General features: G+C 47.0%; 18 non-coding genes across 18 annotated transcripts; all 18 read left to right on the top strand.

Annotated features, from left to right (window-relative positions):
• Positions 1-735: 735 nt before the first annotated feature.
• Positions 736-926, top strand: LOC138654159 (U2 spliceosomal RNA). Its single transcript, XR_011316083.1, has one exon. It is a non-coding gene; the product is annotated as a U2 spliceosomal RNA (small nuclear RNA).
• Positions 927-2,139: 1,213 nt separating this feature from the next.
• Positions 2,140-2,330, top strand: LOC138654158 (U2 spliceosomal RNA). Its single transcript, XR_011316082.1, has one exon. It is a non-coding gene; the product is annotated as a U2 spliceosomal RNA (small nuclear RNA).
• A 1,213-nt stretch (positions 2,331-3,543) lies between these two features.
• On the top strand, positions 3,544-3,734 carry LOC138654155 (U2 spliceosomal RNA). Its single transcript, XR_011316080.1, has one exon. It is a non-coding gene; the product is annotated as a U2 spliceosomal RNA (small nuclear RNA).
• Positions 3,735-4,947: 1,213 nt separating this feature from the next.
• Positions 4,948-5,138, top strand: LOC138654154 (U2 spliceosomal RNA). The gene has a single exon (XR_011316079.1). It is a non-coding gene; the product is annotated as a U2 spliceosomal RNA (small nuclear RNA).
• A 1,213-nt stretch (positions 5,139-6,351) lies between these two features.
• Positions 6,352-6,542, top strand: LOC138654153 (U2 spliceosomal RNA). The gene has a single exon (XR_011316078.1). It is a non-coding gene; the product is annotated as a U2 spliceosomal RNA (small nuclear RNA).
• A 1,213-nt stretch (positions 6,543-7,755) lies between these two features.
• LOC138654152 (U2 spliceosomal RNA) lies at positions 7,756-7,946 on the top strand. Its single transcript, XR_011316077.1, has one exon. It is a non-coding gene; the product is annotated as a U2 spliceosomal RNA (small nuclear RNA).
• A 1,213-nt stretch (positions 7,947-9,159) lies between these two features.
• LOC138654151 (U2 spliceosomal RNA) lies at positions 9,160-9,350 on the top strand. The gene has a single exon (XR_011316076.1). It is a non-coding gene; the product is annotated as a U2 spliceosomal RNA (small nuclear RNA).
• A 1,213-nt stretch (positions 9,351-10,563) lies between these two features.
• On the top strand, positions 10,564-10,754 carry LOC138654150 (U2 spliceosomal RNA). The gene has a single exon (XR_011316075.1). It is a non-coding gene; the product is annotated as a U2 spliceosomal RNA (small nuclear RNA).
• A 1,213-nt stretch (positions 10,755-11,967) lies between these two features.
• On the top strand, positions 11,968-12,158 carry LOC138654149 (U2 spliceosomal RNA). Its single transcript, XR_011316074.1, has one exon. It is a non-coding gene; the product is annotated as a U2 spliceosomal RNA (small nuclear RNA).
• Positions 12,159-13,371: 1,213 nt separating this feature from the next.
• Positions 13,372-13,562, top strand: LOC138654148 (U2 spliceosomal RNA). The gene has a single exon (XR_011316073.1). It is a non-coding gene; the product is annotated as a U2 spliceosomal RNA (small nuclear RNA).
• A 1,213-nt stretch (positions 13,563-14,775) lies between these two features.
• On the top strand, positions 14,776-14,966 carry LOC138654147 (U2 spliceosomal RNA). The gene has a single exon (XR_011316072.1). It is a non-coding gene; the product is annotated as a U2 spliceosomal RNA (small nuclear RNA).
• Positions 14,967-16,179: 1,213 nt separating this feature from the next.
• On the top strand, positions 16,180-16,370 carry LOC138654146 (U2 spliceosomal RNA). Its single transcript, XR_011316071.1, has one exon. It is a non-coding gene; the product is annotated as a U2 spliceosomal RNA (small nuclear RNA).
• A 1,213-nt stretch (positions 16,371-17,583) lies between these two features.
• On the top strand, positions 17,584-17,774 carry LOC138654163 (U2 spliceosomal RNA). The gene has a single exon (XR_011316087.1). It is a non-coding gene; the product is annotated as a U2 spliceosomal RNA (small nuclear RNA).
• Positions 17,775-18,988: 1,214 nt separating this feature from the next.
• On the top strand, positions 18,989-19,179 carry LOC138654162 (U2 spliceosomal RNA). The gene has a single exon (XR_011316086.1). It is a non-coding gene; the product is annotated as a U2 spliceosomal RNA (small nuclear RNA).
• A 1,209-nt stretch (positions 19,180-20,388) lies between these two features.
• Positions 20,389-20,579, top strand: LOC138654161 (U2 spliceosomal RNA). The gene has a single exon (XR_011316085.1). It is a non-coding gene; the product is annotated as a U2 spliceosomal RNA (small nuclear RNA).
• Positions 20,580-21,788: 1,209 nt separating this feature from the next.
• LOC138654157 (U2 spliceosomal RNA) lies at positions 21,789-21,979 on the top strand. The gene has a single exon (XR_011316081.1). It is a non-coding gene; the product is annotated as a U2 spliceosomal RNA (small nuclear RNA).
• A 1,209-nt stretch (positions 21,980-23,188) lies between these two features.
• Positions 23,189-23,379, top strand: LOC138654145 (U2 spliceosomal RNA). Its single transcript, XR_011316070.1, has one exon. It is a non-coding gene; the product is annotated as a U2 spliceosomal RNA (small nuclear RNA).
• Positions 23,380-24,592: 1,213 nt separating this feature from the next.
• LOC138654160 (U2 spliceosomal RNA) lies at positions 24,593-24,784 on the top strand. Its single transcript, XR_011316084.1, has one exon. It is a non-coding gene; the product is annotated as a U2 spliceosomal RNA (small nuclear RNA).
• Positions 24,785-25,788: the final 1,004 nt, after the last annotated feature.

Genomic DNA, 25,788 nt, shown 5'->3' with positions numbered 1-25,788 from the left:
GTAAAACATTGGCTCCCTCTTGTGGACCACTGACTTTTAATTATGTGGTGTATGATATGTATTTCAATAAAGAAGGAAAAATGGTGTCTGTGATGATCTTGAATGTGCTAGTCTTGTCTATTTTGTCTTGTACTGTGTGAGTAGTATTCTAATGCTTTTGACCAACTGGGTGCGCTGCTGCTGCCTGCCCGCCTGCAGTAGATAGAATCTATGCACGGAACCTTCACCTGCTGCTGCTGTCACAATGGGGCCTTCAGCCATTGACTCCGGAACTCTCACGTGTCACAATGGGCTCTGGACTTATCTAAGGCAGAGAAAAATGGCGCCGTCTTCAGTCTGCTGCTGGAACAGCAGCAGACCACATGGTAGGGGGATTGTCTTTTTTTTTTTTAAAGGGGCAATTTGCAGACTTGCACTAATAGTTGCACTCTGGAGCGCCAAAGGGATGGAGGGTGTGTTCAGATGGGCGGAGTTATGCAGATCAGGCGGCGTTATGCAGATTAGGCGGAGTTAGGCAGATTTTTTAAAAACGCGTTGGGCCCAAATTGAACACACCCCCACACACCCCCACACACCCCCCACACGCCCCCACACACACCAGAACTGCCATTTGAGAAGGCATCCAGAGTTTAGAAAAAAAATGTCTTCCCCTGGGCAATCATCTTTTGGGCTCTCTCCACAGTGAGTCCTGGTTGTGGGCCATGGGGCGTCTGGAGTGGCAAACCATTTCAGGCTATCGCTTCTCGGCCTTTTGGCTAAGATCAAGTGTAGTATCTGTTCTTATCAGTTTAATATCTGATACGTCCCCTATTTGGGGACCATATATTAAATGGATTTTTAGAACAGGGAGCTGGAAATGGAGCTTGCTCTGTCCACTCCACGCATTGACCCGTTATTGCAGTATCTCCGGGAACAGTGCACCCCTTCTCTGATCCGGTTTCCAAAAACAGATTGAATTGAAATCAGCCCAGCAAGTTGTCATTTAACACTTTCTGAGAATTCTTTTCAGGGTCAAAGAAGCACGTTTCAGGTGGCAAATGTAGCAATTTGCTCAGTTTCACTGGACCGTTTGCAACATTTCCTGTGCCTTGCTTTCACCTGTGCATGTTCAGCATTGGATTGCATCCAATATGCAATCAATCAATCAAGCAATCAAGCAATCTTTGCTGGTTGCAACAGGTGTGTTAAGATGTAGGCCCGAATGAGGCCTTTGTAACAGTGTTGCTAATATATTGTGCCATCTACAAAATTAGGCCCCTGCCTGCCTGCCTGCCTGCCTGCCTGCCTGCCTGCCTGCCTGCCTGCCTGCCTGCTGTCTGTCAGCATGAAGTGTTTAAATTGAAGTATCCTACGAGTAGTTCGGCCATACATACTACATTTGTGACCGCATGCACAAATTCCTTTGTAAAACATTGGCTCCCTCTTGTGGACCACTGACTTTTAATTATGTGGTGTATGATATGTATTTCAATAAAGAAGGAAAAATGGTGTCTGTGATGATCTTGAATGTGCTAGTCTTGTCTATTTTGTCTTGTACTGTGTGAGTAGTATTCTAATGCTTTTGACCAACTGGGTGCGCTGCTGCTGCCTGCCCGCCTGCAGTAGATAGAATCTATGCACGGAACCTTCACCTGCTGCTGCTGTCACAATGGGGCCTTCAGCCATTGACTCCGGAACTCTCACGTGTCACAATGGGCTCTGGACTTATCTAAGGCAGAGAAAAATGGCGCCGTCTTCAGTCTGCTGCTGGAACAGCAGCAGACCACATGGTAGGGGGATTGTCTTTTTTTTTTTTAAAGGGGCAATTTGCAGACTTGCACTAATAGTTGCACTCTGGAGCGCCAAAGGGATGGAGGGTGTGTTCAGATGGGCGGAGTTATGCAGATCAGGCGGCGTTATGCAGATTAGGCGGAGTTAGGCAGATTTTTTAAAAACGCGTTGGGCCCAAATTGAACACACCCCCACACACCCCCACACACCCCCCACACGCCCCCACACACACCAGAACTGCCATTTGAGAAGGCATCCAGAGTTTAGAAAAAAAATGTCTTCCCCTGGGCAATCATCTTTTGGGCTCTCTCCACAGTGAGTCCTGGTTGTGGGCCATGGGGCGTCTGGAGTGGCAAACCATTTCAGGCTATCGCTTCTCGGCCTTTTGGCTAAGATCAAGTGTAGTATCTGTTCTTATCAGTTTAATATCTGATACGTCCCCTATTTGGGGACCATATATTAAATGGATTTTTAGAACAGGGAGCTGGAAATGGAGCTTGCTCTGTCCACTCCACGCATTGACCCGTTATTGCAGTATCTCCGGGAACAGTGCACCCCTTCTCTGATCCGGTTTCCAAAAACAGATTGAATTGAAATCAGCCCAGCAAGTTGTCATTTAACACTTTCTGAGAATTCTTTTCAGGGTCAAAGAAGCACGTTTCAGGTGGCAAATGTAGCAATTTGCTCAGTTTCACTGGACCGTTTGCAACATTTCCTGTGCCTTGCTTTCACCTGTGCATGTTCAGCATTGGATTGCATCCAATATGCAATCAATCAATCAAGCAATCAAGCAATCTTTGCTGGTTGCAACAGGTGTGTTAAGATGTAGGCCCGAATGAGGCCTTTGTAACAGTGTTGCTAATATATTGTGCCATCTACAAAATTAGGCCCCTGCCTGCCTGCCTGCCTGCCTGCCTGCCTGCCTGCCTGCCTGCCTGCCTGCCTGCTGTCTGTCAGCATGAAGTGTTTAAATTGAAGTATCCTACGAGTAGTTCGGCCATACATACTACATTTGTGACCGCATGCACAAATTCCTTTGTAAAACATTGGCTCCCTCTTGTGGACCACTGACTTTTAATTATGTGGTGTATGATATGTATTTCAATAAAGAAGGAAAAATGGTGTCTGTGATGATCTTGAATGTGCTAGTCTTGTCTATTTTGTCTTGTACTGTGTGAGTAGTATTCTAATGCTTTTGACCAACTGGGTGCGCTGCTGCTGCCTGCCCGCCTGCAGTAGATAGAATCTATGCACGGAACCTTCACCTGCTGCTGCTGTCACAATGGGGCCTTCAGCCATTGACTCCGGAACTCTCACGTGTCACAATGGGCTCTGGACTTATCTAAGGCAGAGAAAAATGGCGCCGTCTTCAGTCTGCTGCTGGAACAGCAGCAGACCACATGGTAGGGGGATTGTCTTTTTTTTTTTTAAAGGGGCAATTTGCAGACTTGCACTAATAGTTGCACTCTGGAGCGCCAAAGGGATGGAGGGTGTGTTCAGATGGGCGGAGTTATGCAGATCAGGCGGCGTTATGCAGATTAGGCGGAGTTAGGCAGATTTTTTAAAAACGCGTTGGGCCCAAATTGAACACACCCCCACACACCCCCACACACCCCCCACACGCCCCCACACACACCAGAACTGCCATTTGAGAAGGCATCCAGAGTTTAGAAAAAAAATGTCTTCCCCTGGGCAATCATCTTTTGGGCTCTCTCCACAGTGAGTCCTGGTTGTGGGCCATGGGGCGTCTGGAGTGGCAAACCATTTCAGGCTATCGCTTCTCGGCCTTTTGGCTAAGATCAAGTGTAGTATCTGTTCTTATCAGTTTAATATCTGATACGTCCCCTATTTGGGGACCATATATTAAATGGATTTTTAGAACAGGGAGCTGGAAATGGAGCTTGCTCTGTCCACTCCACGCATTGACCCGTTATTGCAGTATCTCCGGGAACAGTGCACCCCTTCTCTGATCCGGTTTCCAAAAACAGATTGAATTGAAATCAGCCCAGCAAGTTGTCATTTAACACTTTCTGAGAATTCTTTTCAGGGTCAAAGAAGCACGTTTCAGGTGGCAAATGTAGCAATTTGCTCAGTTTCACTGGACCGTTTGCAACATTTCCTGTGCCTTGCTTTCACCTGTGCATGTTCAGCATTGGATTGCATCCAATATGCAATCAATCAATCAAGCAATCAAGCAATCTTTGCTGGTTGCAACAGGTGTGTTAAGATGTAGGCCCGAATGAGGCCTTTGTAACAGTGTTGCTAATATATTGTGCCATCTACAAAATTAGGCCCCTGCCTGCCTGCCTGCCTGCCTGCCTGCCTGCCTGCCTGCCTGCCTGCCTGCCTGCTGTCTGTCAGCATGAAGTGTTTAAATTGAAGTATCCTACGAGTAGTTCGGCCATACATACTACATTTGTGACCGCATGCACAAATTCCTTTGTAAAACATTGGCTCCCTCTTGTGGACCACTGACTTTTAATTATGTGGTGTATGATATGTATTTCAATAAAGAAGGAAAAATGGTGTCTGTGATGATCTTGAATGTGCTAGTCTTGTCTATTTTGTCTTGTACTGTGTGAGTAGTATTCTAATGCTTTTGACCAACTGGGTGCGCTGCTGCTGCCTGCCCGCCTGCAGTAGATAGAATCTATGCACGGAACCTTCACCTGCTGCTGCTGTCACAATGGGGCCTTCAGCCATTGACTCCGGAACTCTCACGTGTCACAATGGGCTCTGGACTTATCTAAGGCAGAGAAAAATGGCGCCGTCTTCAGTCTGCTGCTGGAACAGCAGCAGACCACATGGTAGGGGGATTGTCTTTTTTTTTTTTAAAGGGGCAATTTGCAGACTTGCACTAATAGTTGCACTCTGGAGCGCCAAAGGGATGGAGGGTGTGTTCAGATGGGCGGAGTTATGCAGATCAGGCGGCGTTATGCAGATTAGGCGGAGTTAGGCAGATTTTTTAAAAACGCGTTGGGCCCAAATTGAACACACCCCCACACACCCCCACACACCCCCCACACGCCCCCACACACACCAGAACTGCCATTTGAGAAGGCATCCAGAGTTTAGAAAAAAAATGTCTTCCCCTGGGCAATCATCTTTTGGGCTCTCTCCACAGTGAGTCCTGGTTGTGGGCCATGGGGCGTCTGGAGTGGCAAACCATTTCAGGCTATCGCTTCTCGGCCTTTTGGCTAAGATCAAGTGTAGTATCTGTTCTTATCAGTTTAATATCTGATACGTCCCCTATTTGGGGACCATATATTAAATGGATTTTTAGAACAGGGAGCTGGAAATGGAGCTTGCTCTGTCCACTCCACGCATTGACCCGTTATTGCAGTATCTCCGGGAACAGTGCACCCCTTCTCTGATCCGGTTTCCAAAAACAGATTGAATTGAAATCAGCCCAGCAAGTTGTCATTTAACACTTTCTGAGAATTCTTTTCAGGGTCAAAGAAGCACGTTTCAGGTGGCAAATGTAGCAATTTGCTCAGTTTCACTGGACCGTTTGCAACATTTCCTGTGCCTTGCTTTCACCTGTGCATGTTCAGCATTGGATTGCATCCAATATGCAATCAATCAATCAAGCAATCAAGCAATCTTTGCTGGTTGCAACAGGTGTGTTAAGATGTAGGCCCGAATGAGGCCTTTGTAACAGTGTTGCTAATATATTGTGCCATCTACAAAATTAGGCCCCTGCCTGCCTGCCTGCCTGCCTGCCTGCCTGCCTGCCTGCCTGCCTGCCTGCCTGCTGTCTGTCAGCATGAAGTGTTTAAATTGAAGTATCCTACGAGTAGTTCGGCCATACATACTACATTTGTGACCGCATGCACAAATTCCTTTGTAAAACATTGGCTCCCTCTTGTGGACCACTGACTTTTAATTATGTGGTGTATGATATGTATTTCAATAAAGAAGGAAAAATGGTGTCTGTGATGATCTTGAATGTGCTAGTCTTGTCTATTTTGTCTTGTACTGTGTGAGTAGTATTCTAATGCTTTTGACCAACTGGGTGCGCTGCTGCTGCCTGCCCGCCTGCAGTAGATAGAATCTATGCACGGAACCTTCACCTGCTGCTGCTGTCACAATGGGGCCTTCAGCCATTGACTCCGGAACTCTCACGTGTCACAATGGGCTCTGGACTTATCTAAGGCAGAGAAAAATGGCGCCGTCTTCAGTCTGCTGCTGGAACAGCAGCAGACCACATGGTAGGGGGATTGTCTTTTTTTTTTTTAAAGGGGCAATTTGCAGACTTGCACTAATAGTTGCACTCTGGAGCGCCAAAGGGATGGAGGGTGTGTTCAGATGGGCGGAGTTATGCAGATCAGGCGGCGTTATGCAGATTAGGCGGAGTTAGGCAGATTTTTTAAAAACGCGTTGGGCCCAAATTGAACACACCCCCACACACCCCCACACACCCCCCACACGCCCCCACACACACCAGAACTGCCATTTGAGAAGGCATCCAGAGTTTAGAAAAAAAATGTCTTCCCCTGGGCAATCATCTTTTGGGCTCTCTCCACAGTGAGTCCTGGTTGTGGGCCATGGGGCGTCTGGAGTGGCAAACCATTTCAGGCTATCGCTTCTCGGCCTTTTGGCTAAGATCAAGTGTAGTATCTGTTCTTATCAGTTTAATATCTGATACGTCCCCTATTTGGGGACCATATATTAAATGGATTTTTAGAACAGGGAGCTGGAAATGGAGCTTGCTCTGTCCACTCCACGCATTGACCCGTTATTGCAGTATCTCCGGGAACAGTGCACCCCTTCTCTGATCCGGTTTCCAAAAACAGATTGAATTGAAATCAGCCCAGCAAGTTGTCATTTAACACTTTCTGAGAATTCTTTTCAGGGTCAAAGAAGCACGTTTCAGGTGGCAAATGTAGCAATTTGCTCAGTTTCACTGGACCGTTTGCAACATTTCCTGTGCCTTGCTTTCACCTGTGCATGTTCAGCATTGGATTGCATCCAATATGCAATCAATCAATCAAGCAATCAAGCAATCTTTGCTGGTTGCAACAGGTGTGTTAAGATGTAGGCCCGAATGAGGCCTTTGTAACAGTGTTGCTAATATATTGTGCCATCTACAAAATTAGGCCCCTGCCTGCCTGCCTGCCTGCCTGCCTGCCTGCCTGCCTGCCTGCCTGCCTGCCTGCTGTCTGTCAGCATGAAGTGTTTAAATTGAAGTATCCTACGAGTAGTTCGGCCATACATACTACATTTGTGACCGCATGCACAAATTCCTTTGTAAAACATTGGCTCCCTCTTGTGGACCACTGACTTTTAATTATGTGGTGTATGATATGTATTTCAATAAAGAAGGAAAAATGGTGTCTGTGATGATCTTGAATGTGCTAGTCTTGTCTATTTTGTCTTGTACTGTGTGAGTAGTATTCTAATGCTTTTGACCAACTGGGTGCGCTGCTGCTGCCTGCCCGCCTGCAGTAGATAGAATCTATGCACGGAACCTTCACCTGCTGCTGCTGTCACAATGGGGCCTTCAGCCATTGACTCCGGAACTCTCACGTGTCACAATGGGCTCTGGACTTATCTAAGGCAGAGAAAAATGGCGCCGTCTTCAGTCTGCTGCTGGAACAGCAGCAGACCACATGGTAGGGGGATTGTCTTTTTTTTTTTTAAAGGGGCAATTTGCAGACTTGCACTAATAGTTGCACTCTGGAGCGCCAAAGGGATGGAGGGTGTGTTCAGATGGGCGGAGTTATGCAGATCAGGCGGCGTTATGCAGATTAGGCGGAGTTAGGCAGATTTTTTAAAAACGCGTTGGGCCCAAATTGAACACACCCCCACACACCCCCACACACCCCCCACACGCCCCCACACACACCAGAACTGCCATTTGAGAAGGCATCCAGAGTTTAGAAAAAAAATGTCTTCCCCTGGGCAATCATCTTTTGGGCTCTCTCCACAGTGAGTCCTGGTTGTGGGCCATGGGGCGTCTGGAGTGGCAAACCATTTCAGGCTATCGCTTCTCGGCCTTTTGGCTAAGATCAAGTGTAGTATCTGTTCTTATCAGTTTAATATCTGATACGTCCCCTATTTGGGGACCATATATTAAATGGATTTTTAGAACAGGGAGCTGGAAATGGAGCTTGCTCTGTCCACTCCACGCATTGACCCGTTATTGCAGTATCTCCGGGAACAGTGCACCCCTTCTCTGATCCGGTTTCCAAAAACAGATTGAATTGAAATCAGCCCAGCAAGTTGTCATTTAACACTTTCTGAGAATTCTTTTCAGGGTCAAAGAAGCACGTTTCAGGTGGCAAATGTAGCAATTTGCTCAGTTTCACTGGACCGTTTGCAACATTTCCTGTGCCTTGCTTTCACCTGTGCATGTTCAGCATTGGATTGCATCCAATATGCAATCAATCAATCAAGCAATCAAGCAATCTTTGCTGGTTGCAACAGGTGTGTTAAGATGTAGGCCCGAATGAGGCCTTTGTAACAGTGTTGCTAATATATTGTGCCATCTACAAAATTAGGCCCCTGCCTGCCTGCCTGCCTGCCTGCCTGCCTGCCTGCCTGCCTGCCTGCCTGCCTGCTGTCTGTCAGCATGAAGTGTTTAAATTGAAGTATCCTACGAGTAGTTCGGCCATACATACTACATTTGTGACCGCATGCACAAATTCCTTTGTAAAACATTGGCTCCCTCTTGTGGACCACTGACTTTTAATTATGTGGTGTATGATATGTATTTCAATAAAGAAGGAAAAATGGTGTCTGTGATGATCTTGAATGTGCTAGTCTTGTCTATTTTGTCTTGTACTGTGTGAGTAGTATTCTAATGCTTTTGACCAACTGGGTGCGCTGCTGCTGCCTGCCCGCCTGCAGTAGATAGAATCTATGCACGGAACCTTCACCTGCTGCTGCTGTCACAATGGGGCCTTCAGCCATTGACTCCGGAACTCTCACGTGTCACAATGGGCTCTGGACTTATCTAAGGCAGAGAAAAATGGCGCCGTCTTCAGTCTGCTGCTGGAACAGCAGCAGACCACATGGTAGGGGGATTGTCTTTTTTTTTTTTAAAGGGGCAATTTGCAGACTTGCACTAATAGTTGCACTCTGGAGCGCCAAAGGGATGGAGGGTGTGTTCAGATGGGCGGAGTTATGCAGATCAGGCGGCGTTATGCAGATTAGGCGGAGTTAGGCAGATTTTTTAAAAACGCGTTGGGCCCAAATTGAACACACCCCCACACACCCCCACACACCCCCCACACGCCCCCACACACACCAGAACTGCCATTTGAGAAGGCATCCAGAGTTTAGAAAAAAAATGTCTTCCCCTGGGCAATCATCTTTTGGGCTCTCTCCACAGTGAGTCCTGGTTGTGGGCCATGGGGCGTCTGGAGTGGCAAACCATTTCAGGCTATCGCTTCTCGGCCTTTTGGCTAAGATCAAGTGTAGTATCTGTTCTTATCAGTTTAATATCTGATACGTCCCCTATTTGGGGACCATATATTAAATGGATTTTTAGAACAGGGAGCTGGAAATGGAGCTTGCTCTGTCCACTCCACGCATTGACCCGTTATTGCAGTATCTCCGGGAACAGTGCACCCCTTCTCTGATCCGGTTTCCAAAAACAGATTGAATTGAAATCAGCCCAGCAAGTTGTCATTTAACACTTTCTGAGAATTCTTTTCAGGGTCAAAGAAGCACGTTTCAGGTGGCAAATGTAGCAATTTGCTCAGTTTCACTGGACCGTTTGCAACATTTCCTGTGCCTTGCTTTCACCTGTGCATGTTCAGCATTGGATTGCATCCAATATGCAATCAATCAATCAAGCAATCAAGCAATCTTTGCTGGTTGCAACAGGTGTGTTAAGATGTAGGCCCGAATGAGGCCTTTGTAACAGTGTTGCTAATATATTGTGCCATCTACAAAATTAGGCCCCTGCCTGCCTGCCTGCCTGCCTGCCTGCCTGCCTGCCTGCCTGCCTGCCTGCCTGCTGTCTGTCAGCATGAAGTGTTTAAATTGAAGTATCCTACGAGTAGTTCGGCCATACATACTACATTTGTGACCGCATGCACAAATTCCTTTGTAAAACATTGGCTCCCTCTTGTGGACCACTGACTTTTAATTATGTGGTGTATGATATGTATTTCAATAAAGAAGGAAAAATGGTGTCTGTGATGATCTTGAATGTGCTAGTCTTGTCTATTTTGTCTTGTACTGTGTGAGTAGTATTCTAATGCTTTTGACCAACTGGGTGCGCTGCTGCTGCCTGCCCGCCTGCAGTAGATAGAATCTATGCACGGAACCTTCACCTGCTGCTGCTGTCACAATGGGGCCTTCAGCCATTGACTCCGGAACTCTCACGTGTCACAATGGGCTCTGGACTTATCTAAGGCAGAGAAAAATGGCGCCGTCTTCAGTCTGCTGCTGGAACAGCAGCAGACCACATGGTAGGGGGATTGTCTTTTTTTTTTTTAAAGGGGCAATTTGCAGACTTGCACTAATAGTTGCACTCTGGAGCGCCAAAGGGATGGAGGGTGTGTTCAGATGGGCGGAGTTATGCAGATCAGGCGGCGTTATGCAGATTAGGCGGAGTTAGGCAGATTTTTTAAAAACGCGTTGGGCCCAAATTGAACACACCCCCACACACCCCCACACACCCCCCACACGCCCCCACACACACCAGAACTGCCATTTGAGAAGGCATCCAGAGTTTAGAAAAAAAATGTCTTCCCCTGGGCAATCATCTTTTGGGCTCTCTCCACAGTGAGTCCTGGTTGTGGGCCATGGGGCGTCTGGAGTGGCAAACCATTTCAGGCTATCGCTTCTCGGCCTTTTGGCTAAGATCAAGTGTAGTATCTGTTCTTATCAGTTTAATATCTGATACGTCCCCTATTTGGGGACCATATATTAAATGGATTTTTAGAACAGGGAGCTGGAAATGGAGCTTGCTCTGTCCACTCCACGCATTGACCCGTTATTGCAGTATCTCCGGGAACAGTGCACCCCTTCTCTGATCCGGTTTCCAAAAACAGATTGAATTGAAATCAGCCCAGCAAGTTGTCATTTAACACTTTCTGAGAATTCTTTTCAGGGTCAAAGAAGCACGTTTCAGGTGGCAAATGTAGCAATTTGCTCAGTTTCACTGGACCGTTTGCAACATTTCCTGTGCCTTGCTTTCACCTGTGCATGTTCAGCATTGGATTGCATCCAATATGCAATCAATCAATCAAGCAATCAAGCAATCTTTGCTGGTTGCAACAGGTGTGTTAAGATGTAGGCCCGAATGAGGCCTTTGTAACAGTGTTGCTAATATATTGTGCCATCTACAAAATTAGGCCCCTGCCTGCCTGCCTGCCTGCCTGCCTGCCTGCCTGCCTGCCTGCCTGCCTGCCTGCTGTCTGTCAGCATGAAGTGTTTAAATTGAAGTATCCTACGAGTAGTTCGGCCATACATACTACATTTGTGACCGCATGCACAAATTCCTTTGTAAAACATTGGCTCCCTCTTGTGGACCACTGACTTTTAATTATGTGGTGTATGATATGTATTTCAATAAAGAAGGAAAAATGGTGTCTGTGATGATCTTGAATGTGCTAGTCTTGTCTATTTTGTCTTGTACTGTGTGAGTAGTATTCTAATGCTTTTGACCAACTGGGTGCGCTGCTGCTGCCTGCCCGCCTGCAGTAGATAGAATCTATGCACGGAACCTTCACCTGCTGCTGCTGTCACAATGGGGCCTTCAGCCATTGACTCCGGAACTCTCACGTGTCACAATGGGCTCTGGACTTATCTAAGGCAGAGAAAAATGGCGCCGTCTTCAGTCTGCTGCTGGAACAGCAGCAGACCACATGGTAGGGGGATTGTCTTTTTTTTTTTTAAAGGGGCAATTTGCAGACTTGCACTAATAGTTGCACTCTGGAGCGCCAAAGGGATGGAGGGTGTGTTCAGATGGGCGGAGTTATGCAGATCAGGCGGCGTTATGCAGATTAGGCGGAGTTAGGCAGATTTTTTAAAAACGCGTTGGGCCCAAATTGAACACACCCCCACACACCCCCACACACCCCCCACACGCCCCCACACACACCAGAACTGCCATTTGAGAAGGCATCCAGAGTTTAGAAAAAAAATGTCTTCCCCTGGGCAATCATCTTTTGGGCTCTCTCCACAGTGAGTCCTGGTTGTGGGCCATGGGGCGTCTGGAGTGGCAAACCATTTCAGGCTATCGCTTCTCGGCCTTTTGGCTAAGATCAAGTGTAGTATCTGTTCTTATCAGTTTAATATCTGATACGTCCCCTATTTGGGGACCATATATTAAATGGATTTTTAGAACAGGGAGCTGGAAATGGAGCTTGCTCTGTCCACTCCACGCATTGACCCGTTATTGCAGTATCTCCGGGAACAGTGCACCCCTTCTCTGATCCGGTTTCCAAAAACAGATTGAATTGAAATCAGCCCAGCAAGTTGTCATTTAACACTTTCTGAGAATTCTTTTCAGGGTCAAAGAAGCACGTTTCAGGTGGCAAATGTAGCAATTTGCTCAGTTTCACTGGACCGTTTGCAACATTTCCTGTGCCTTGCTTTCACCTGTGCATGTTCAGCATTGGATTGCATCCAATATGCAATCAATCAATCAAGCAATCAAGCAATCTTTGCTGGTTGCAACAGGTGTGTTAAGATGTAGGCCCGAATGAGGCCTTTGTAACAGTGTTGCTAATATATTGTGCCATCTACAAAATTAGGCCCCTGCCTGCCTGCCTGCCTGCCTGCCTGCCTGCCTGCCTGCCTGCCTGCCTGCCTGCTGTCTGTCAGCATGAAGTGTTTAAATTGAAGTATCCTACGAGTAGTTCGGCCATACATACTACATTTGTGACCGCATGCACAAATTCCTTTGTAAAACATTGGCTCCCTCTTGTGGACCACTGACTTTTAATTATGTGGTGTATGATATGTATTTCAATAAAGAAGGAAAAATGGTGTCTGTGATGATCTTGAATGTGCTAGTCTTGTCTATTTTGTCTTGTACTGTGTGAGTAGTATTCTAATGCTTTTGACCAACTGGGTGCGCTGCTGCTGCCTGCCCGCCTGCAGTAGATAGAATCTATGCACGGAACCTTCACCTGCTGCTGCTGTCACAATGGGGCCTTCAGCCATTGACTCCGGAACTCTCACGTGTCACAATGGGCTCTGGACTTATCTAAGGCAGAGAAAAATGGCGCCGTCTTCAGTCTGCTGCTGGAACAGCAGCAGACCACATGGTAGGGGGATTGTCTTTTTTTTTTTTAAAGGGGCAATTTGCAGACTTGCACTAATAGTTGCACTCTGGAGCGCCAAAGGGATGGAGGGTGTGTTCAGATGGGCGGAGTTATGCAGATCAGGCGGCGTTATGCAGATTAGGCGGAGTTAGGCAGATTTTTTAAAAACGCGTTGGGCCCAAATTGAACACACCCCCACACACCCCCACACACCCCCCACACGCCCCCACACACACCAGAACTGCCATTTGAGAAGGCATCCAGAGTTTAGAAAAAAAATGTCTTCCCCTGGGCAATCATCTTTTGGGCTCTCTCCACAGTGAGTCCTGGTTGTGGGCCATGGGGCGTCTGGAGTGGCAAACCATTTCAGGCTATCGCTTCTCGGCCTTTTGGCTAAGATCAAGTGTAGTATCTGTTCTTATCAGTTTAATATCTGATACGTCCCCTATTTGGGGACCATATATTAAATGGATTTTTAGAACAGGGAGCTGGAAATGGAGCTTGCTCTGTCCACTCCACGCATTGACCCGTTATTGCAGTATCTCCGGGAACAGTGCACCCCTTCTCTGATCCGGTTTCCAAAAACAGATTGAATTGAAATCAGCCCAGCAAGTTGTCATTTAACACTTTCTGAGAATTCTTTTCAGGGTCAAAGAAGCACGTTTCAGGTGGCAAATGTAGCAATTTGCTCAGTTTCACTGGACCGTTTGCAACATTTCCTGTGCCTTGCTTTCACCTGTGCATGTTCAGCATTGGATTGCATCCAATATGCAATCAATCAATCAAGCAATCAAGCAATCTTTGCTGGTTGCAACAGGTGTGTTAAGATGTAGGCCCGAATGAGGCCTTTGTAACAGTGTTGCTAATATATTGTGCCATCTACAAAATTAGGCCCCTGCCTGCCTGCCTGCCTGCCTGCCTGCCTGCCTGCCTGCCTGCCTGCCTGCCTGCTGTCTGTCAGCATGAAGTGTTTAAATTGAAGTATCCTACGAGTAGTTCGGCCATACATACTACATTTGTGACCGCATGCACAAATTCCTTTGTAAAACATTGGCTCCCTCTTGTGGACCACTGACTTTTAATTATGTGGTGTATGATATGTATTTCAATAAAGAAGGAAAAATGGTGTCTGTGATGATCTTGAATGTGCTAGTCTTGTCTATTTTGTCTTGTACTGTGTGAGTAGTATTCTAATGCTTTTGACCAACTGGGTGCGCTGCTGCTGCCTGCCCGCCTGCAGTAGATAGAATCTATGCACGGAACCTTCACCTGCTGCTGCTGTCACAATGGGGCCTTCAGCCATTGACTCCGGAACTCTCACGTGTCACAATGGGCTCTGGACTTATCTAAGGCAGAGAAAAATGGCGCCGTCTTCAGTCTGCTGCTGGAACAGCAGCAGACCACATGGTAGGGGGATTGTCTTTTTTTTTTTTAAAGGGGCAATTTGCAGACTTGCACTAATAGTTGCACTCTGGAGCGCCAAAGGGATGGAGGGTGTGTTCAGATGGGCGGAGTTATGCAGATCAGGCGGCGTTATGCAGATTAGGCGGAGTTAGGCAGATTTTTTAAAAACGCGTTGGGCCCAAATTGAACACACCCCCACACACCCCCACACACCCCCCACACGCCCCCACACACACCAGAACTGCCATTTGAGAAGGCATCCAGAGTTTAGAAAAAAAATGTCTTCCCCTGGGCAATCATCTTTTGGGCTCTCTCCACAGTGAGTCCTGGTTGTGGGCCATGGGGCGTCTGGAGTGGCAAACCATTTCAGGCTATCGCTTCTCGGCCTTTTGGCTAAGATCAAGTGTAGTATCTGTTCTTATCAGTTTAATATCTGATACGTCCCCTATTTGGGGACCATATATTAAATGGATTTTTAGAACAGGGAGCTGGAAATGGAGCTTGCTCTGTCCACTCCACGCATTGACCCGTTATTGCAGTATCTCCGGGAACAGTGCACCCCTTCTCTGATCCGGTTTCCAAAAACAGATTGAATTGAAATCAGCCCAGCAAGTTGTCATTTAACACTTTCTGAGAATTCTTTTCAGGGTCAAAGAAGCACGTTTCAGGTGGCAAATGTAGCAATTTGCTCAGTTTCACTGGACCGTTTGCAACATTTCCTGTGCCTTGCTTTCACCTGTGCATGTTCAGCATTGGATTGCATCCAATATGCAATCAATCAATCAAGCAATCAAGCAATCTTTGCTGGTTGCAACAGGTGTGTTAAGATGTAGGCCCGAATGAGGCCTTTGTAACAGTGTTGCTAATATATTGTGCCATCTACAAAATTAGGCCCCTGCCTGCCTGCCTGCCTGCCTGCCTGCCTGCCTGCCTGCCTGCCTGCCTGCCTGCTGTCTGTCAGCATGAAGTGTTTAAATTGAAGTATCCTACGAGTAGTTCGGCCATACATACTACATTTGTGACCGCATGCACAAATTCCTTTGTAAAACATTGGCTCCCTCTTGTGGACCACTGACTTTTAATTATGTGGTGTATGATATGTATTTCAATAAAGAAGGAAAAATGGTGTCTGTGATGATCTTGAATGTGCTAGTCTTGTCTATTTTGTCTTGTACTGTGTGAGTAGTATTCTAATGCTTTTGACCAACTGGGTGCGCTGCTGCTGCCTGCCCGCCTGCAGTAGATAGAATCTATGCACGGAACCTTCACCTGCTGCTGCTGTCACAATGGGGCCTTCAGCCATTGACTCCGGAACTCTCACGTGTCACAATGGGCTCTGGACTTATCTAAGGCAGAGAAAAATGGCGCCGTCTTCAGTCTGCTGCTGGAACAGCAGCAGACCACATGGTAGGGGGATTGTCTTTTTTTTTTTTAAAGGGGCAATTTGCAGACTTGCACTAATAGTTGCACTCTGGAGCGCCAAAGGGATGGAGGGTGTGTTCAGATGGGCGGAGTTATGCAGATCAGGCGGCGTTATGCAGATTAGGCGGAGTTAGGCAGATTTTTTAAAAACGCGTTGGGCCCAAATTGAACACACCCCCACACACCCCCACACACCCCCCACACGCCCCCACACACACCAGAACTGCCATTTGAGAAGGCATCCAGAGTTTAGAAAAAAAATGTCTTCCCCTGGGCAATCATCTTTTGGGCTCTCTCCACAGTGAGTCCTGGTTGTGGGCCATGGGGCGTCTGGAGTGGCAAACCATTTCAGGCTATCGCTTCTCGGCCTTTTGGCTAAGATCAAGTGTAGTATCTGTTCTTATCAGTTTAATATCTGATACGTCCCCTATTTGGGGACCATATATTAAATGGATTTTTAGAACAGGGAGCTGGAAATGGAGCTTGCTCTGTCCACTCCACGCATTGACCCGTTATTGCAGTATCTCCGGGAACAGTGCACCCCTTCTCTGATCCGGTTTCCAAAAACAGATTGAATTGAAATCAGCCCAGCAAGTTGTCATTTAACACTTTCTGAGAATTCTTTTCAGGGTCAAAGAAGCACGTTTCAGGTGGCAAATGTAGCAATTTGCTCAGTTTCACTGGACCGTTTGCAACATTTCCTGTGCCTTGCTTTCACCTGTGCATGTTCAGCATTGGATTGCATCCAATATGCAATCAATCAATCAAGCAATCAAGCAATCTTTGCTGGTTGCAACAGGTGTGTTAAGATGTAGGCCCGAATGAGGCCTTTGTAACAGTGTTGCTAATATATTGTGCCATCTACAAAATTAGGCCCCTGCCTGCCTGCCTGCCTGCCTGCCTGCCTGCCTGCCTGCCTGCCTGCCTGCCTGCTGTCTGTCAGCATGAAGTGTTTAAATTGAAGTATCCTACGAGTAGTTCGGCCATACATACTACATTTGTGACCGCATGCACAAATTCCTTTGTAAAACATTGGCTCCCTCTTGTGGACCACTGACTTTTAATTATGTGGTGTATGATATGTATTTCAATAAAGAAGGAAAAATGGTGTCTGTGATGATCTTGAATGTGCTAGTCTTGTCTATTTTGTCTTGTACTGTGTGAGTAGTATTCTAATGCTTTTGACCAACTGGGTGCGCTGCTGCTGCCTGCCCGCCTGCAGTAGATAGAATCTATGCACGGAACCTTCACCTGCTGCTGCTGTCACAATGGGGCCTTCAGCCATTGACTCCGGAACTCTCACGTGTCACAATGGGCTCTGGACTTATCTAAGGCAGAGAAAAATGGCGCCGTCTTCAGTCTGCTGCTGGAACAGCAGCAGACCACATGGTAGGGGGATTGTCTTTTTTTTTTTTAAAGGGGCAATTTGCAGACTTGCACTAATAGTTGCACTCTGGAGCGCCAAAGGGATGGAGGGTGTGTTCAGATGGGCGGAGTTATGCAGATCAGGCGGCGTTATGCAGATTAGGCGGAGTTAGGCAGATTTTTTAAAAACGCGTTGGGCCCAAATTGAACACACCCCCACACACCCCCACACACCCCCCACACGCCCCCACACACACCAGAACTGCCATTTGAGAAGGCATCCAGAGTTTAGAAAAAAAATGTCTTCCCCTGGGCAATCATCTTTTGGGCTCTCTCCACAGTGAGTCCTGGTTGTGGGCCATGGGGCGTCTGGAGTGGCAAACCATTTCAGGCTATCGCTTCTCGGCCTTTTGGCTAAGATCAAGTGTAGTATCTGTTCTTATCAGTTTAATATCTGATACGTCCCCTATTTGGGGACCATATATTAAATGGATTTTTAGAACAGGGAGCTGGAAATGGAGCTTGCTCTGTCCACTCCACGCATTGACCCGTTATTGCAGTATCTCCGGGAACAGTGCACCCCTTCTCTGATCCGGTTTCCAAAAACAGATTGAATTGAAATCAGCCCAGCAAGTTGTCATTTAACACTTTCTGAGAATTCTTTTCAGGGTCAAAGAAGCACGTTTCAGGTGGCAAATGTAGCAATTTGCTCAGTTTCACTGGACCGTTTGCAACATTTCCTGTGCCTTGCTTTCACACTGTGCATGTTCAGCATTGGATTGCATCCAATATGCAATCAATCAATCAAGCAATCAAGCAATCTTTGCTGGTTGCAACAGGTGTGTTAAGATGTAGGCCCGAATGAGGCCTTTGTAACAGTGTTGCTAATATATTGTGCCATCTACAAAATTAGGCCCCTGCCTGCCTGCCTGCCTGCCTGCCTGCCTGCCTGCCTGCCTGCCTGCCTGCCTGCTGTCTGTCAGCATGAAGTGTTTAAATTGAAGTATCCTACGAGTAGTTCGGCCATACATACTACATTTGTGACCGCATGCACAAATTCCTTTGTAAAACATTGGCTCCCTCTTGTGGACCACTGACTTTTAATTATGTGGTGTATGATATGTATTTCAATAAAGAAGGAAAAATGGTGTCTGTGATGATCTTGAATGTGCTAGTCTTGTCTATTTTGTCTTGTACTGTGTGAGTAGTATTCTAATGCTTTTGACCAACTGGGTGCGCTGCTGCTGCCTGCCCGCCTGCAGTAGATAGAATCTATGCACGGAACCTTCACCTGCTGCTGCTGTCACAATGGGGCCTTCAGCCATTGACTCCGGAACTCTCACGTGTCACAATGGGCTCTGGACTTATCTAAGGCAGAGAAAAATGGCGCCGTCTTCAGTCTGCTGCTGGAACAGCAGCAGACCACATGGTAGGGGGATTGTCTTTTTTTTTTTTAAAGGGGCAATTTGCAGACTTGCACTAATAGTTGCACTCTGGAGCGCCAAAGGGATGGAGGGTGTGTTCAGATGGGCGGAGTTATGCAGATCAGGCGGCGTTATGCAGATTAGGCGGAGTTAGGCAGATTTTTTAAAAACGCGTTGGGCCCAAATTGAACACACCCCCACACACCCCCACACACCCCCCACACGCCCCCACACACACCAGAACTGCCATTTGAGAAGGCATCCAGAGTTTAGAAAAAAAATGTCTTCCCCTGGGCAATCATCTTTTGGGCTCTCTCCACAGTGAGTCCTGGTTGTGGGCCATGGGGCGTCTGGAGTGGCAAACCATTTCAGGCTATCGCTTCTCGGCCTTTTGGCTAAGATCAAGTGTAGTATCTGTTCTTATCAGTTTAATATCTGATACGTCCCCTATTTGGGGACCATATATTAAATGGATTTTTAGAACAGGGAGCTGGAAATGGAGCTTGCTCTGTCCACTCCACGCATTGACCCGTTATTGCAGTATCTCCGGGAACAGTGCACCCCTTCTCTGATCCGGTTTCCAAAAACAGATTGAATTGAAATCAGCCCAGCAAGTTGTCATTTAACACTTTCTGAGAATTCTTTTCAGGGTCAAAGAAGCACGTTTCAGGTGGCAAATGTAGCAATTTGCTCAGTTTCACTGGACCGTTTGCAACATTTCCTGTGCCTTGCTTTCACCTGTGCATGTTCAGCATTGGATTGCATCCAATATGCAATCAATCAATCAAGCAATCAAGCAATCTTTGCTGGTTGCAACAGGTGTGTTAAGATGTAGGCCCGAATGAGGCCTTTGTAACAGTGTTGCTAATATATTGTGCCATCTACAAAATTAGGCCCCTGCCTGCCTGCCTGCCTGCCTGCCTGCCTGCCTGCCTGCCTGCCTGCCTGCTGTCTGTCAGCATGAAGTGTTTAAATTGAAGTATCCTACGAGTAGTTCGGCCATACATACTACATTTGTGACCGCATGCACAAATTCCTTTGTAAAACATTGGCTCCCTCTTGTGGACCACTGACTTTTAATTATGTGGTGTATGATATGTATTTCAATAAAGAAGGAAAAATGGTGTCTGTGATGATCTTGAATGTGCTAGTCTTGTCTATTTTGTCTTGTACTGTGTGAGTAGTATTCTAATGCTTTTGACCAACTGGGTGCGCTGCTGCTGCCTGCCCGCCTGCAGTAGATAGAATCTATGCACGGAACCTTCACCTGCTGCTGCTGTCACAATGGGGCCTTCAGCCATTGACTCCGGAACTCTCACGTGTCACAATGGGCTCTGGACTTATCTAAGGCAGAGAAAAATGGCGCCGTCTTCAGTCTGCTGCTGGAACAGCAGCAGACCACATGGTAGGGGGATTGTCTTTTTTTTTTTTAAAGGGGCAATTTGCAGACTTGCACTAATAGTTGCACTCTGGAGCGCCAAAGGGATGGAGGGTGTGTTCAGATGGGCGGAGTTATGCAGATCAGGCGGCGTTATGCAGATTAGGCGGAGTTAGGCAGATTTTTTAAAAACGCGTTGGGCCCAAATTGAACACACCCCCACACACCCCCACACACCCCCCACACGCCCCCACACACACCAGAACTGCCATTTGAGAAGGCATCCAGAGTTTAGAAAAAAAATGTCTTCCCCTGGGCAATCATCTTTTGGGCTCTCTCCACAGTGAGTCCTGGTTGTGGGCCATGGGGCGTCTGGAGTGGCAAACCATTTCAGGCTATCGCTTCTCGGCCTTTTGGCTAAGATCAAGTGTAGTATCTGTTCTTATCAGTTTAATATCTGATACGTCCCCTATTTGGGGACCATATATTAAATGGATTTTTAGAACAGGGAGCTGGAAATGGAGCTTGCTCTGTCCACTCCACGCATTGACCCGTTATTGCAGTATCTCCGGGAACAGTGCACCCCTTCTCTGATCCGGTTTCCAAAAACAGATTGAATTGAAATCAGCCCAGCAAGTTGTCATTTAACACTTTCTGAGAATTCTTTTCAGGGTCAAAGAAGCACGTTTCAGGTGGCAAATGTAGCAATTTGCTCAGTTTCACTGGACCGTTTGCAACATTTCCTGTGCCTTGCTTTCACCTGTGCATGTTCAGCATTGGATTGCATCCAATATGCAATCAATCAATCAAGCAATCAAGCAATCTTTGCTGGTTGCAACAGGTGTGTTAAGATGTAGGCCCGAATGAGGCCTTTGTAACAGTGTTGCTAATATATTGTGCCATCTACAAAATTAGGCCCCTGCCTGCCTGCCTGCCTGCCTGCCTGCCTGCCTGCCTGCCTGCCTGCCTGCTGTCTGTCAGCATGAAGTGTTTAAATTGAAGTATCCTACGAGTAGTTCGGCCATACATACTACATTTGTGACCGCATGCACAAATTCCTTTGTAAAACATTGGCTCCCTCTTGTGGACCACTGACTTTTAATTATGTGGTGTATGATATGTATTTCAATAAAGAAGGAAAAATGGTGTCTGTGATGATCTTGAATGTGCTAGTCTTGTCTATTTTGTCTTGTACTGTGTGAGTAGTATTCTAATGCTTTTGACCAACTGGGTGCGCTGCTGCTGCCTGCCCGCCTGCAGTAGATAGAATCTATGCACGGAACCTTCACCTGCTGCTGCTGTCACAATGGGGCCTTCAGCCATTGACTCCGGAACTCTCACGTGTCACAATGGGCTCTGGACTTATCTAAGGCAGAGAAAAATGGCGCCGTCTTCAGTCTGCTGCTGGAACAGCAGCAGACCACATGGTAGGGGGATTGTCTTTTTTTTTTTTAAAGGGGCAATTTGCAGACTTGCACTAATAGTTGCACTCTGGAGCGCCAAAGGGATGGAGGGTGTGTTCAGATGGGCGGAGTTATGCAGATCAGGCGGCGTTATGCAGATTAGGCGGAGTTAGGCAGATTTTTTAAAAACGCGTTGGGCCCAAATTGAACACACCCCCACACACCCCCACACACCCCCCACACGCCCCCACACACACCAGAACTGCCATTTGAGAAGGCATCCAGAGTTTAGAAAAAAAATGTCTTCCCCTGGGCAATCATCTTTTGGGCTCTCTCCACAGTGAGTCCTGGTTGTGGGCCATGGGGCGTCTGGAGTGGCAAACCATTTCAGGCTATCGCTTCTCGGCCTTTTGGCTAAGATCAAGTGTAGTATCTGTTCTTATCAGTTTAATATCTGATACGTCCCCTATTTGGGGACCATATATTAAATGGATTTTTAGAACAGGGAGCTGGAAATGGAGCTTGCTCTGTCCACTCCACGCATTGACCCGTTATTGCAGTATCTCCGGGAACAGTGCACCCCTTCTCTGATCCGGTTTCCAAAAACAGATTGAATTGAAATCAGCCCAGCAAGTTGTCATTTAACACTTTCTGAGAATTCTTTTCAGGGTCAAAGAAGCACGTTTCAGGTGGCAAATGTAGCAATTTGCTCAGTTTCACTGGACCGTTTGCAACATTTCCTGTGCCTTGCTTTCACCTGTGCATGTTCAGCATTGGATTGCATCCAATATGCAATCAATCAATCAAGCAATCAAGCAATCTTTGCTGGTTGCAACAGGTGTGTTAAGATGTAGGCCCGAATGAGGCCTTTGTAACAGTGTTGCTAATATATTGTGCCATCTACAAAATTAGGCCCCTGCCTGCCTGCCTGCCTGCCTGCCTGCCTGCCTGCCTGCCTGCCTGCCTGCTGTCTGTCAGCATGAAGTGTTTAAATTGAAGTATCCTACGAGTAGTTCGGCCATACATACTACATTTGTGACCGCATGCACAAATTCCTTTGTAAAACATTGGCTCCCTCTTGTGGACCACTGACTTTTAATTATGTGGTGTATGATATGTATTTCAATAAAGAAGGAAAAATGGTGTCTGTGATGATCTTGAATGTGCTAGTCTTGTCTATTTTGTCTTGTACTGTGTGAGTAGTATTCTAATGCTTTTGACCAACTGGGTGCGCTGCTGCTGCCTGCCCGCCTGCAGTAGATAGAATCTATGCACGGAACCTTCACCTGCTGCTGCTGTCACAATGGGGCCTTCAGCCATTGACTCCGGAACTCTCACGTGTCACAATGGGCTCTGGACTTATCTAAGGCAGAGAAAAATGGCGCCGTCTTCAGTCTGCTGCTGGAACAGCAGCAGACCACATGGTAGGGGGATTGTCTTTTTTTTTTTTAAAGGGGCAATTTGCAGACTTGCACTAATAGTTGCACTCTGGAGCGCCAAAGGGATGGAGGGTGTGTTCAGATGGGCGGAGTTATGCAGATCAGGCGGCGTTATGCAGATTAGGCGGAGTTAGGCAGATTTTTTAAAAACGCGTTGGGCCCAAATTGAACACACCCCCACACACCCCCACACACCCCCCACACGCCCCCACACACACCAGAACTGCCATTTGAGAAGGCATCCAGAGTTTAGAAAAAAAATGTCTTCCCCTGGGCAATCATCTTTTGGGCTCTCTCCACAGTGAGTCCTGGTTGTGGGCCATGGGGCGTCTGGAGTGGCAAACCATTTCAGGCTATCGCTTCTCGGCCTTTTGGCTAAGATCAAGTGTAGTATCTGTTCTTATCAGTTTAATATCTGATACGTCCCCTATTTGGGGACCATATATTAAATGGATTTTTAGAACAGGGAGCTGGAAATGGAGCTTGCTCTGTCCACTCCACGCATTGACCCGTTATTGCAGTATCTCCGGGAACAGTGCACCCCTTCTCTGATCCGGTTTCCAAAAACAGATTGAATTGAAATCAGCCCAGCAAGTTGTCATTTAACACTTTCTGAGAATTCTTTTCAGGGTCAAAGAAGCACGTTTCAGGTGGCAAATGTAGCAATTTGCTCAGTTTCACTGGACCGTTTGCAACATTTCCTGTGCCTTGCTTTCACCTGTGCATGTTCAGCATTGGATTGCATCCAATATGCAATCAATCAATCAAGCAATCAAGCAATCTTTGCTGGTTGCAACAGGTGTGTTAAGATGTAGGCCCGAATGAGGCCTTTGTAACAGTGTTGCTAATATATTGTGCCATCTACAAAATTAGGCCCCTGCCTGCCTGCCTGCCTGCCTGCCTGCCTGCCTGCCTGCCTGCCTGCCTGCCTGCTGTCTGTCAGCATGAAGTGTTTAAATTGAAGTATCCTACGAGTAGTTCGGCCATACATACTACATTTGTGACCGCATGCACAAATTCCTTTGTAAAACATTGGCTCCCTCTTGTGGACCACTGACTTTTAATTATGTGGTGTATGATATGTATTTCAATAAAGAAGGAAAAATGGTGTCTGTGATGATCTTGAATGTGCTAGTCTTGTCTATTTTGTCTTGTACTGTGTGAGTAGTATTCTAATGCTTTTGACCAACTGGGTGCGCTGCTGCTGCCTGCCCGCCTGCAGTAGATAGAATCTATGCACGGAACCTTCACCTGCTGCTGCTGTCACAATGGGGCCTTCAGCCATTGACTCCGGAACTCTCACGTGTCACAATGGGCTCTGGACTTATCTAAGGCAGAGAAAAATGGCGCCGTCTTCAGTCTGCTGCTGGAACAGCAGCAGACCACATGGTAGGGGGATTGTCTTTTTTTTTTTTAAAGGGGCAATTTGCAGACTTGCACTAATAGTTGCACTCTGGAGCGCCAAAGGGATGGAGGGTGTGTTCAGATGGGCGGAGTTATGCAGATCAGGCGGCGTTATGCAGATTAGGCGGAGTTAGGCAGATTTTTTAAAAACGCGTTGGGCCCAAATTGAACACACCCCCACACACCCCCACACACCCCCCACACGCCCCCACACACACCAGAACTGCCATTTGAGAAGGCATCCAGAGTTTAGAAAAAAAATGTCTTCCCCTGGGCAATCATCTTTTGGGCTCTCTCCACAGTGAGTCCTGGTTGTGGGCCATGGGGCGTCTGGAGTGGCAAACCATTTCAGGCTATCGCTTCTCGGCCTTTTGGCTAAGATCAAGTGTAGTATCTGTTCTTATCAGTTTAATATCTGATACGTCCCCTATTTGGGGACCATATATTAAATGGATTTTTAGAACAGGGAGCTGGAAATGGAGCTTGCTCTGTCCACTCCACGCATTGACCCGTTATTGCAGTATCTCCGGGAAACAGTGCACCCCTTCTCTGATCCGGTTTCCAAAAACAGATTGAATTGAAATCAGCCCAGCAAGTTGTCATTTAACACTTTCTGAGAATTCTTTTCAGGGTCAAAGAAGCACGTTTCAGGTGGCAAATGTAGCAATTTGCTCAGTTTCACTGGACCGTTTGCAACATTTCCTGTGCCTTGCTTTCACCTGTGCATGTTCAGCATTGGATTGCATCCAATATGCAATCAATCAATCAAGCAATCAAGCAATCTTTGCTGGTTGCAACAGGTGTGTTAAGATGTAGGCCCGAATGAGGCCTTTGTAACAGTGTTGCTAATATATTGTGCCATCTACAAAATTAGGCCCCTGCCTGCCTGCCTGCCTGCCTGCCTGCCTGCCTGCCTGCCTGCCTGCCTGCCTGCTGTCTGTCAGCATGAAGTGTTTAAATTGAAGTATCCTACGAGTAGTTCGGCCATACATACTACATTTGTGACCGCATGCACAAATTCCTTTGTAAAACATTGGCTCCCTCTTGTGGACCACTGACTTTTAATTATGTGGTGTATGATATGTATTTCAATAAAGAAGGAAAAATGGTGTCTGTGATGATCTTGAATGTGCTAGTCTTGTCTATTTTGTCTTGTACTGTGTGAGTAGTATTCTAATGCTTTTGACCAACTGGGTGCGCTGCTGCTGCCTGCCCGCCTGCAGTAGATAGAATCTATGCACGGAACCTTCACCTGCTGCTGCTGTCACAATGGGGCCTTCAGCCATTGACTCCGGAACTCTCACGTGTCACAATGGGCTCTGGACTTATCTAAGGCAGAGAAAAATGGCGCCGTCTTCAGTCTGCTGCTGGAACAGCAGCAGACCACATGGTAGGGGGATTGTCTTTTTTTTTTTTAAAGGGGCAATTTGCAGACTTGCACTAATAGTTGCACTCTGGAGCGCCAAAGGGATGGAGGGTGTGTTCAGATGGGCGGAGTTATGCAGATCAGGCGGCGTTATGCAGATTAGGCGGAGTTAGGCAGATTTTTTA

This window comes from Ranitomeya imitator, unplaced genomic scaffold (genome assembly GCF_032444005.1).
Source record: "Ranitomeya imitator isolate aRanImi1 unplaced genomic scaffold, aRanImi1.pri SCAFFOLD_1236, whole genome shotgun sequence".
Taxonomy (NCBI): Eukaryota; Metazoa; Chordata; class Amphibia; order Anura; family Dendrobatidae; genus Ranitomeya; species Ranitomeya imitator.
Note: the sequence above shows the minus strand (reverse complement) of the source record. Positions and strands in the feature narration are given on the sequence as shown.